Source organism: Artemia franciscana, chromosome 2 (genome assembly GCF_032884065.1).
Source record: "Artemia franciscana chromosome 2, ASM3288406v1, whole genome shotgun sequence".
NCBI lineage: Eukaryota > Metazoa > Arthropoda > Branchiopoda > Anostraca > Artemiidae > Artemia > Artemia franciscana.
This window is the reverse complement of record NC_088864.1, coordinates 63,754,676-63,767,542: the sequence shown is the minus strand read 5'-3', so window position 1 is coordinate 63,767,542 and position 12,867 is coordinate 63,754,676.

The window sequence follows — 12,867 nt, the reverse complement described above, 5'->3', positions numbered from 1 at the left end:
CGTGTAATGTTACGGGAGTGGGGCAGATAGGTGCAAATAGAAATGCCGCAATGCGTACCTTATAGTTCCTCTTTGTTCAATCTAACTTATTATCAGTGGCTTAAATTGGCGGGCGAAGAGGGTATATGTTCCGCCATATTCCCCCCTCTATATTTTGAAATCACTTTTTCAGGCATTTTGATTGAACAATTACTTTGCTAGCATTTTCATTGAAAAAAATACCCCCCCCCCCTTAGATTGTGAAAATAAATTTTTGCCCCTAGCCCCTAATTTCTGTGACTTGACTCCACTGCTTATTGTATTCAAGAAAGGTAAAAGTTACGCTGAAGTCTTTCTGTAATTCATTGTAGTTGTACGTTATCTTAAACCGCGTGCGTACTTTCTTTTAAGCTCTTTGGTTTTTATATTATGTTGTGTGTTCGAGAATCTAATGATCAATACTGATCATGAGCTATTTGTCATAGTCTTGACCCTAAAATGAACTGAGAGAAAATTAAAATCTCCCTCTAAGATACCATAAGAAGTAAAACCTAAAATGACTAAAACCTAAAGAAGTTGACCCTGAAATGAACTGAGAGAAAATTAAAATCTCCCTCTAAGATACCATAAGAAGTAAAACGGGGCAAGCGTTTTAGTTCCTTTTGCATATTTGGGTAAATAATATAATACTACGTTTTTTTATCGGGTATTTTTTGAGTATACCCTATGTTATTCTGGAACACACCCGATAAAATAGTTGCATTCATTTAATTATCGTTCATTTGACGCTTGTTAATTATTAGGTGATGACAATATGATACTTTACAAACAAAATTATGGAAACTACGACAAAGAATTATGGAAAGTAGGCCACCCAAGTCGCATTATATTAAATACCTAACCACCTCTATATATTAATTTTTTAATTAAAATATACCTACATCGCAGTTTTTCTCACTCAAATTAAGCAAATTGTAACCGATTGCTGAGAGGCAAACCGATTTTCTCCGATCTTTACAGAGCAAAAGTCTTGAGTGTGTTCCAAAAAACTAACAAATACTACTCATTTTTATTGTTTTCTGGGGGCGGTGTATTTATTCAAGCCGTCAAAGAGAAATTTTTGTGCTTGCAGCAAAAATGTGGCTCCAACACTTACAAAAGCGCATCGTTCGAGTTTCATGCAGCAGATATTGACCGTTGGACAAAGAGATTACTTTATGTAGTTCTGCCATTGGAAGTTTGCTTTAATTTCATTGGTTTATGTCTGTGACATATTTTCATAGGCCAATCGTATTATTTCTGGAGAGATAAATGACTGCCTTAAAAAAAACTGTTTGTTTTTTCAGCTCTTTTTTTCAGGAAATTTCAAGCCTGCAAAAAGAATATACTTGTTTTTAGTCAAGAGGTTTTTCATACGTCAAGAGGCTCCTTATTTTTCTGCATTGCCAGTCTCTAAAATAAATTGTATAAAATTTATATCGAGTAAAAACCAAATACAATTAACAAGCGGTTGCATAAAGGTTTCATATGCAACCCTATGGTTATGTATTCGATTATTTTCGCTTCATTCCGTCTATGTTTCATCCCCAAATTCTTTATTTTTCAAATAGCTAAACGAATTCATATTATTAAAAATATTAAATATATTTAAATTAAAATAGGAATTAAATTAAATAAACGAGTTTTTTCAAATAAAGGTTAAGAGAGAAAGGTACGTCAGGAAAAAGAAAGAAAACTTAGTTCCACCTGAATGCCTACCCTATGTGAAATTATAAGCCATTAAAAATAAAGAAAAGCTTTTGAGCCACAAACTTTTACAAGCAAACTATTTCTCTGTGGTTGGGATGCCAGATTCGTGTGAATGTGTTAGACGCAAAATGGAATGGACGAAGACAGGACCGGACTGAATAGGTGAGGGACACGATTGGATTTTTTTTGTGGGGCCCTCTACAAATAGAATATTTAAATACAATATACCTGCATAGTAATTTACGTGCATAAAGCAGTTCACGTACGTAGTGCAAAGTCTCTCAATTTTCTATATTATAAAGTGTATATTATATAATAATAAACATAAATTATTCTCATCCATCAATGCAAACTTAAAATAAATATTTTTTCTTATTTGAATAACTCAAAATTTATCCCTTATCGCCAAAAACAATTTACTTTAAATTTTAAAATCTTTCTTTTTGTTCATTTTAATGGTAATGGAGGGACCTTTTTAAACATGGGGCCTGATTGGGTCCGATCACCCTTTATCAGGTCCTCGCCCCCTGAGGTATATCCAGACTTTTATGGTTCTTCCGATATAATTTCTTATATTTGTTGTATGATTCGACTATTTTTTGTATTTGTTTTAATTTGTGCCCCCTGCGGTATAGTCATTTGTACATGCCTGGATGCCCTTCCTCGATGGCCCTGTTTTTATGCGTATTTTAAAAGTAACCATTTGAAAATGTAGCTGCCCCACTCACTATAATCACGATGGCTGTTATATTGTCTTTTATTGAGACTGCTGTCAAAGCACGATATTTTCTTTTTATTTGTATTTATTACTAAATTTTCAACTTGTGAAAATTTTAAATAAAAAAATTTATTACTAAAATTTTCACTCGAATTTTTATATTACTATTGTTGCACGGGACGTTTGTGATTTATTAATAAACGGATTTGTTATTGCTTGGTGTTTGTGAGTATATACCTATAGATGGTAAGAGGAAGTATACAACAAGGAAGTTTTCCAATTAGAAAATAGTGTTTCTTCATTGTGAAAAGGCTTAAAATTAGGTTAAAAAATGATGACTTTACATTGTATCATGTCTGCCTTAGAATAAAAATCAAAAACTTCAATTAGTTGTCAGACAGCATTGGCTAACCATGACAATGAAGGAAATTCAGGGCATGCAAAAAATCGAATAGACCTTACCTTAGACCTTAGATCTTCCTGTGCCTCTAGAGGCACCCACGGCGTCTAAAAAGAGTCTCCAATCGTCTCTATAACTGGCGGCAGTGATAACGTCTTCCCACTCTGGTTGTAGGGAGGCATGAAGTTGACGCAGGTAGCTGTTGAAGGTACGACGGAGTGTGTTTTTGGGTTGTCCTCTGCGGCGGATGCCTTCGGGTAGCCAAAAGAATGCTTGGCTGGGGATTCTGGTGTCGTCCATGCGTAGTCCACAGCCAATAAAAAAATTAGAAAAATGCCATTATTTTGGACAGGACCTCGGGCGCCGTCCTCAGAAAAAAAAAATAAAGCCGAAGAGCAAAACAAATCTAAAAAAGAAAAATTCAAAATGAAGTCACATTCTCAGTTGAACAGCAATAAGAAGATTTAATTTCTGAGGACGCCTTAAGTGGTTTTGGTCGAAATACTTTCACTGTAGTCTCTTTTTTACTGGCTATTAAAGTATCTGTTTTGTCATTGTCATATGTTTTCTCATATTTTTGAATTTCTCAGCTTAAGCGGGTATGTACTAAGTGGGAGGAGTCTACGATTTGTAATGTGGTATGCTAAGTGTGTTCATATTATTCGCTTATTTGTAGAGAAAATTGGGAATGTACCCTCTCCATTTGGAACAAATGTCTGCATACATGCCTGAGATTTTGTTATTGTTAAATAGAATTTAACACAATTTTGTGTTGATCACTAATGTCAGACACAACTAAAGCTAAACACAGTTTTTAAGTGCAAATTGAAAAGCCAATGGACAAAGAAAAAAGTTGTATGGGAGCAAAAGATAAACCAGTCACGAGATGCAACTTTCTGGAAAATATTTGGCCCAAGCCTCAGTAGAATATAAATCTGTATTGACATTTAATAATGGGCAACCTAAACCAGGAGTTCCAAAGGGGGATAAAGTCAACATTTTTTCAGTCGTAAAAATAGTGAATACTTGGCTTCAAAAACTTTTTATGGCATTATATATGTTTACAGGCGCTATGGACAGGGTAATTAATCTGTGGTTTTATCTGTGAAGTTGATTCCAGCATTAATAATTTTGTGAAGAAAATTTAGAGAGAATACTAAAAAGACTAAAATAAAAAAAAATAAACGTGTCAAGTACTGATAGTATAGCGTGGTAAAAAAGTTTTTGAGATATGGTGGTTGCAAAGTTGGAGATAATTTACTGCAGATTGTGAATACAATTTTTTGAAAACGGGGAAATATCTTGGAATTTTAGGGAAACTTTAATCAAAGTTCTTTATAAGAAAGGTGATAAGAGGGACATAATTACTGAGACATTAGCTTAGTTTTGTTGGTTGCAAATAATTTTGTATGGTAATGCTTTTGGACTAGAGATGATGTATATAAAGTGTTAAAAGAATGACACTGTGATTTTAGGAAGGGGAGAGAATGCGTCGACCAAATTTTCATTCTTAAATTGAGAATTGAAAAGTACATGATTCGTCTGACCCTTTTAGTCCTTAGATTCTCATATTATGACCAAGCTTCTATTTCAGCCGGTAGGAGAGCTTTAGCGTAGGTCATATCCGTGTAGGGTATACCAGATAAGCGCCTCTGAACTTGATTAGTGCTGTATACTAGAACAACGTTCTGCGGAGACGTTAGGCAGTGTGTTTAATTGCTTGTTTGGTGTTGAATCAAAAGTTAGTAGGGTTGTGGACTATCCTGATTTATATCGACCATTTTGATCGGTTTTGTAAAGGAACGCAGCAAAGGCTCTGGGAAAGTATGGGAAATGGGAAGGTACAACTCTCCTAGACTTGGATTATGCAGATGGTTTGAGTGTCCTAGATAAAATCTTAACAAAATGATGGAAATTTTTGAGGTTTTGAGAGTTCAGGGTGCAAAAATAGGTTATAAAATTCGTTTGAAAAAGGATTAATTCGCTTAGACCTGGAATAAATGAAAGTAGGTAATGTTACACAATGGGAAGATCGATCAAGGTGATAATTTCACTTGATTGGGTAGTATTTAGTAAAGATGGTGGCTGCAGTCAAGATGTGAAAAGTACAATAATCAGGGCCCAGGGTGTTTTTTCACAGTTTATAAAAGTTTGGAAGAATAGGGAGATTAGAATTCTTTATAATTTAATTAGAACTAGGAAGATAGAATTCTAAGATTAGAATTCTGGAACCTACGGTAATTATATTGGTCAAGACATGGGCACTTCGGAAGACGGAGGAGGATTTGTCAGGTGTATTCCAAAAGAATTGTATACTGATAGTTTCGGGCACACATTTGACTGACCGTATATTTGGCAACAAGCTATGCGAAAAATATGATTCTGTTGCACTTTTTAGGTCTGTAATGAGAGAAACATTGAGATTCCTGGAATGTGTTTTGCGGACAAAGTATGACAGAATACTAAAAATTGTTCTTTTTTGGCTACCCATCTAGAGCCAAACAAAAAGTAGGTCGTCCACGAATGGTTGGGAAGATGTCAAAAGGAGGGCTTTAAAGGGAATTGGAACTTCTTTAGAAAGCGCAAAGAGGGAAGCTTTGAATAGATTTGGGCAGAAGAGAAGCGTGCGCAGGTGTGTTGGCCTCATGCGGCGAGTTGCTGCAGCGATTTTTTAGTAGCAGTTGAAGAGTGGCTAATTTATATGGACAGAGTGAAAAATCTGTGGCTTTATCAATGAAGTTAAACACAGTATAAATAGTGATAGGGATGGCTAGAGTGTGACTTCTATGTAGTTAACTCCACAATGAATGACTAGGATAGTTAATTTGTATGGACAAATTAAATAATAAGCTATTTTTTTATTGGACAAATTAATTGTGACTTTGTCAATGAAGTTAATTTCTGTGTGAATAATAACCAGGGTGGCTTGTCTGTAGCTGTATCAATGATATTAATTTCAGTGTGAATAACGAAAATACAAATAACCAATATAGTTAATTTTACTTTTAATATGTTTTGTACACTCTTCAGGTATATTTTATTTAGATAATGACTTTGGCATAATGACCGGCTCGAATTTCGAAGGTTATGGACGCTCACTGAAAATTCACTGGAAAGAACAAGAGCTAAGAGCTCATGTGGCACTTGTAACGAGGTCGGAACATATGAGCCAAGAGCTCATATGGTATGAGCTCTGGCAAAATTCTAAGAATCAATAGATTGCTTTAAAAGGAAAATCAGAGGCTTAATGCCGATTGGGATTTAAAATAAAAGCTCTGAGTCACGAGGTCCTTCTAAATATCAAAACTCATTAAGATCCGATCACCACTCGCAAGTTAAAAGCTCCTCAATTTTTCTAATTTTTCCTCTCCCTTCTGCCCCCCAGATGTTTGAATCGGGGAAAACGACTTTATCAAGTCAATTTATACAGCTCCCTGACACGCCTAACAATTTTAATCGTCCTAGCACGTCCAGAAGCACCAAACTCGACAAAGCACCGAACCCCACCATCTAACTCCCCCAAATAGAGCGGATCCAGTCCGGTTACGTCAGTCACGTATCTACGACATTTATAAGCATTTTCCAAGATTTCTGGTTTCCCCTCCAGTTCCCCCCAAAGTCAACAGATCTGGTCGGGATTTGAAACAAGAGCTCTGAGACATGAGTTCCTTCTAAATATCAAATTTCATTAAGATCTGGTCACCTGTTCTTAAGTCAAAAACACCTCAATTTTTCTAACTTTTCCAAATTAACAACTAGCTCCCCCAAAGAGAACGGATCCGTACCAATTATGTCAATTTCGTATCTATAACTTGTGTTTATTCTTCCCATCAAGTTTCATCCCGATTCTGGTTTTCAAGATTTCTATTTCCCCCCTCCAACCCTCTATGTCCCCGGATCCGATTCCAATTGAAAATGGAGCATCTGAGACATAAGATTCTTTTATGAATCAAGTTTCATTGAGATCCGATCACCCATTCGTAAGATACCTCGATTTCACGTTTTCCAAGAATTCCGGCTTCCCCCTTCAACTCCCTTCAGTGTCACCAGATCTGGTCGGGATTTGAAACGAGATTTTTAAAGCACAAGTTCTTTCTAGATATCAAATTTCATTAAGATCTGATCACTCGTTCGTAGGTTACAAATACCTCATTTTTTCTAATTTTTCCGAATTACTCACCCCCAACTCCACCAAAGAGAGCGGATCCGGTCCGGTTATGTCAGTCACCTATCTTGGACTTGTTCTTATTTTTTTTAAAGATATTTATTATTTTTTTTAAATTTTCGCCCCCCCCCTAATGACACTGGACCCGGTCGTGATAAAAAAATAAAAGATCTGGATTTCAAGGTCCTTCTAAATATGAAATTTCGTTAAGATACGATTACTCTTTCACAAGTTAAAAATACCTCATTTTTTCTATTTTTTAATTAACCTCCCCTCCCTCCAACTCCCCCAAAGAGAGCAGATCCGTATATCAAAAATGAGGTATTAAAATACCTCATTTTTTCTATTTTTTTAATTTACCTCCCCTCCCTCCAACTCCCCCAAAGAGAGCAGATCCGTTTTGTTTATGTCAATACCGTATCTAGGACTTGTGCGTATTTTTCCCACCAGGTTTCATCCCGATCCCTCCAGTCTGAGCATTTTCCGAGAGTTTAGGTTCCGCCCCCCTCCAACATCCCGTTCACCGGATAAGGCTGAAATTTAATATAAGAGCTCTGAGACATGATATCCTTCCAAACATTAAATTTCATTAAGATCCTATCACTCCTTCGTAAGTTAAAAATACCTCATTTTTCTAATTTTTCAGAATCAACCCTCCCCCTCCACTCGCCCAAAGAGAGTGGATCCGTCCCGGTTATCTTAATCACGTATCTAGGACTTGTGCTTATTTTTCCCACCAAGTTTCATCCCGATCCCTCCACTCTAAGCGTTTTCCAAGATTTTAGGTTCCCCCTCCAACTCCCCTAATGTCACCGGATGTTGTCGGGATTTAAAATAAGAGCTCACAGACACGATATTCTTCGAAACATCAAATTTCATTAAGATCCCATCACCCGTTCGTAAGTTAAAAATACTTCATTTTTTCCGAATTAACCGCCCCCCTCCCCAGATGATCAAATCAGGAAAACGACTATTTGTAATTTAATCTGGTCCGGTCCCTGATACACATGCCAAGTTTCATCGTCCTAGCTTGCCTGGAAGTGCCTGAAGTAGCAAAACCGGACAGACCGACAGAATTTGCGATCGCTATATGTCACTTGGTTAATACCAAGTGCCATAAAAACCTGAATGAATTTAATGAGCAGAAAGCCGTAGGATCTCAGTTTTATGAAAGAATTCGGGTTTTTTCACGAGTTATCCGGGTTGATCTTTTGTTGCCTACCCTTTTAGAAGGTGTGCCTTATCTTGATATGCATTTCCCTTGATTTGCATTGGAATTCAATAATTTCGAGAGTTAATGTGGATCGGTCCTATTTACGAAGAAACGTCAAGAATACGTAATAGGGTTTTGGCTTCGGCTAAGTTGGTGCACATAACTGGTGAACGTCAGTGCGTAAGAATGTGAATTTCATACTGATTGACAGAGTATTTTAGCTGACAAATAATAGACAAGTAAATAATAAGATAAGTAAATAATAATAAGTAAAATAGACAAGTAATATAATAATAATAATACTAGTAAATAATAGACAACATTCTTACTAAGTGGCTTACGTTACGGAATTGTATTGTAAACCACTATAACTCTATTTATTGGAGATACTTAATGTCACATTTTTACTGAGTGCTATTCTTTACCGGATCGGTGACTACCTGGAGTGGGAAGGCAATTAACTCTCTCCCTAGATTAAAAGAATTTCTTTTTTCCTTGTGTCTTTATCAAACAGTTCGTGATAAAGTGTAGTAAGGAGCGACCCGGCTTAATAGTAAACGAAACTCTAAAAAACGGAATTTAGATTCTAAAAGATATATCAAAAGCATCGGATTTTTATGCTGATTTTAAATATAGAAGTTTCATCAAATTTAGTCTTTGTCATCAAAAGTTACGAGCCTGAGAAAATTTGCCTTATTTTGGAAAATAGGGGGAAACACCCACTAAAGGTCATGGGATCTTAACGAAAATGACACCATCGCATTCAGCGTATCAGAGAACCCTATAGAAAAAATTTCAAGGTCCAATCTACAAAAATGTGGAATTTCATATATTTTGCCAGAAGACAAATCACGGGTGCGTGTTTATTCGTTTGGTTTTTTTTGGCTTTTTTTTTCCCCCAGGGGTCATCGTATCGACCAAGTGGTCCTAGAGTGTTGGAAGACAGCTCATTCTAACAAAAATGAAAAGTTCTAGTGTCCTTTTTAAGTGACAAAAAAATTGGAGGGCATCTAGGCCCCCTCCCACGCTCATTTTTCCCAAAGTCAACGGATCAAAATTTTGAGATAGCCATTTTGTTCCGCATAGTCGAAAACCATAATAACTATGTCTTTGGGGATGACTTACCCCCCCCCACAGTCCCTGGGGGAGGGGCTGCAAGTTACAAACTTTGACCAATGTTTACATACAGTAATGGTTACTGGGAAGTGTACCGACGTTTTCAGGGGGATTTTTTTTGGTTTGGGTGTGGGGTTCAGGGGAGGGGCTATATGGGAGGATCTTTCCTTGGAGGAATATTTCATGCGGGAAGAGAAATTCAATGAAAAGGGCGCAGGATTTTCTAGCATTACTATTAAAAAAACAATGAAAATATAAATATGAAAAAGTTTTTTCAATTGAAAGTAAGGAGAAGCATTAAAATTTAAAACGAACAGAGATTATTACGCATATGAGGGGTTCTAAAAATACTTTAGCATAAAGAGCCTTTCTGATTCAGGGGTCATTCTTAAAGAATTCGGACAAAACAAGATTTAGTGTGAAGAGCGAGGTATTAACGAGGGGGCCAACCCCCTCATATATATAATCAAAAATATAAGAATATAAAAGTTTGTTACGTAAGTTAATTCTTAAGTTACGTATATTTTTTACTAATAAAAACGTTCGTTAAAAATTAAAAGTTCTAGTTGCCTTTTTAAGTAACCGAAAAATTGGAGGGCAACTAGGCCTCCTTCCCCACCCCTTATTTCTCAAAATCGTCTGATCAAAACTAAAAGAAAGCCATTTAGCCAAAAAAAGAATTAATATGCAAATTTCATTTTAATAATTTATGTACGGAGAGTCAAAATCAGACATGCATTAATTCAAAACTTTCAGAAATTAAATAAAAAAAAAAGTTTTTGAAATGAAAGTAAGGAGCGACATTAAAACTTAAAACGAACAGAAATTACTCCGTATATGAAAGGGGCTTTGCTCCTCGACACCCCGCTCCTTGCGCTAAAGTTTGATTCTTTCTCGCAACTCTACTTTTTAAAACAATAAAAACTTTAGCGTAAAGAGCGGGGCGTCGAGGAGGAAAAGCCCCTTTCATATACGCAGCAATTTCTGTTCGTTTTAAGTTTTAATGTTGCTCCTTACTTTCATTTAAAAAAACTTGGTTTTTTTGTTTAATTTAAAAAGAAATCGAAAAGCCCCACTCTCTCCGGGTTTCGAAAATTAGTTTTTTTTTTGTGTATGTTCATTTAAAAAGATCGAAACCAATCGTTTCCTCTCTCCCTTAAATTTTGGCGATTGGCGCCACTGTATCGGATGATAAATCCTTTCTGAATTGCCAAAGATCCTGAGTTGTCTGCAGGATCCCTGGTCACTCATGGATATCATCCTCAAAAAATTGACTTTTAAATAAGTAGTCCAGAATATTTCATCGTATCAAATAGTTCGTGGTAACGAACTGTAGTAAGGAGCGACCCGGCTCAGTAGTAACCAAAACTCAAAAAATGGAATTTTGATATCAATAGTTACATCAAAAGAATCGCATTATACTGCTAATTTTAAATATATAAGTTTCATCAAGTTTAGTTTTACCCATCAAAAGTTACGAGCCTGAGAAAATTTGTCCTACTTTGGAACATAGAGGGAAACACCCCCTACAAGTCATAGAATATTAACGAAAATTGCACCATCAGATTCAGCGTATCAGAGAACTCTAGCGTATAAGTTCCAAGCTCCTATCTACAATAATGTGGAATTTTTTATTTTTGGCCAGAAGACAATTCACGGATGCGTGTGTGTTTGTTTGTTTTTTTTTTTTTCTTTTTCCCAGGGGTGATCGTATCGTCCTAGTAGTCCTAGAATTTTGCCAGAGGGCTCATTCGAACGGAAATGAAAAGTTCTAGTGCCCTTTTTAAGTGACCAAAAAAATTGCAGGGCACCTAGGTGCCCTCCCACGCTCATTTTTTCCCAAAGTCGTCGGATCAAAAATCGGAGATAGCCATTTTATTCAGCATAGTCAAAAAACTTTATAACTGTGTCTTTGGGGGCAACTTACTCCACCACAGTCCCCGTGGGAGGGGCTGCAAGTTACAAACTTTGACCAGTGTTTGCATATAGTAATGGTTATTGGGAATTGTACAGACGTTTCCAGGGGGAGTTTTGGTTGGGAGGAGGGATTGAGAAGAGGGGGCTATGTGGGGGAAACTCCATGGAGGAATTTTCGTCATGGGGGAAGAAGATTTCCATGAAGGGGGCGCAGTATTTTCTAGCATTATTTAAAAAACAACGAAAAAATAAATATGATTTTTTTCAAATGAAAGTAAGGAGTAGCATTAAAACTTAAAACGAACAGAAAATAATACGCATATAAAGGGTTCACATCCTCCTAATACCTCACCCTTTACGCTTAAGTATTTTTAGCAATTTCAACTATTTATTCTACGGCTTTTGTGATTCAGGGGACAAAATTTAAGCTTTAGTGTAAAGAGCGAGGTATTGACGAGTGGGCGAACCCTCTCATATACGTGGATTAACTAAAAAACGTTCAGAAATTAAATAAAAAAAACAGGTTTTTTTCACTGAAAGTAAGGAGCGACATTAAAGCTCAAAACGAACAGAAATTACCCCGTATATGAAAGGGGCTGCTCCCTCTTCAACACCCTGCTCTTTACGCTAAAGTTTTTACTGTTTTAAAAAGTAGAGTTGAGAGAAAGAGTCAAACTTTAGCGCGAAGAGCAGGGTGTTGAAGAGAGAGCAGTCCCGTTCATATATGGGGTAATTTCTGTTCGTTTTAAGTTTTAATGTCGCTCCTTACTTTCAGTTTAAAAAAAACTTGTTTTTTTGTTTAATTCAAAATAAGGTGTGAAGAAGATTTTTGTTTGCCAGAAAATATTATGTTTATCTGCATACATTTTGTTTATTTCAGTGGAGGGGAAATGCGCTATACCCCGTTCCCTGCATGTAACTATGGTTATGACCTCCTTGCATCAGCCATACGACTTGGCTGGCTCTTCTTAGCGTGATTGTAGTGATTCCTAAGAATGAAAAAATATGTCTAAGTGTCTTAAAAATGCTTACAATTTTAAAGTTTGATTTTAAAATAAACAAAGAACATGAGCTCTAGAAAATACTGGTAGGGGGAGGAGACAAACTTCCAAAATTTTCGCTGCCTCGCAGCGAAGGTTCTTGTAACTAGATACATCAGTAAATGGAGAGAAAGAAAGTCCCCGGGGGAGGGGCTGCAAGCTACAAACTTTGACCATGGTTTTCAGGGGGGACTGTTTTGTGTTGGGGTGGGGGTTGGTCGGGGAGAGGGGTCACGTGGGAGGATTTTTCCATGGAGGAATTTTCTCGAGGGAAGAGAATTTCCATGAAGGAGGCGTAGGATTTCCTAGCATTATTAAAAAAAAAAAACAATGAGAAAATAAATAGTTTTTTTCAACTGGAAGTAATTAGCAGCATTAAAACTTAAAACGAACATGGAATATTACGTATATAAGGGGGTTCGTCTCCTCCACAATACCTTGGTCTTTATGCTAAAGTATTTTTAGTAATTTCAAATATTGATTCTACGGCCTTTGTGACTCAGGAGTCATTCTTAAAGGTTTAGGACAAAATTCAAGCTTTAGTGAAAGAGCGCAGTATTGACAAGGGGG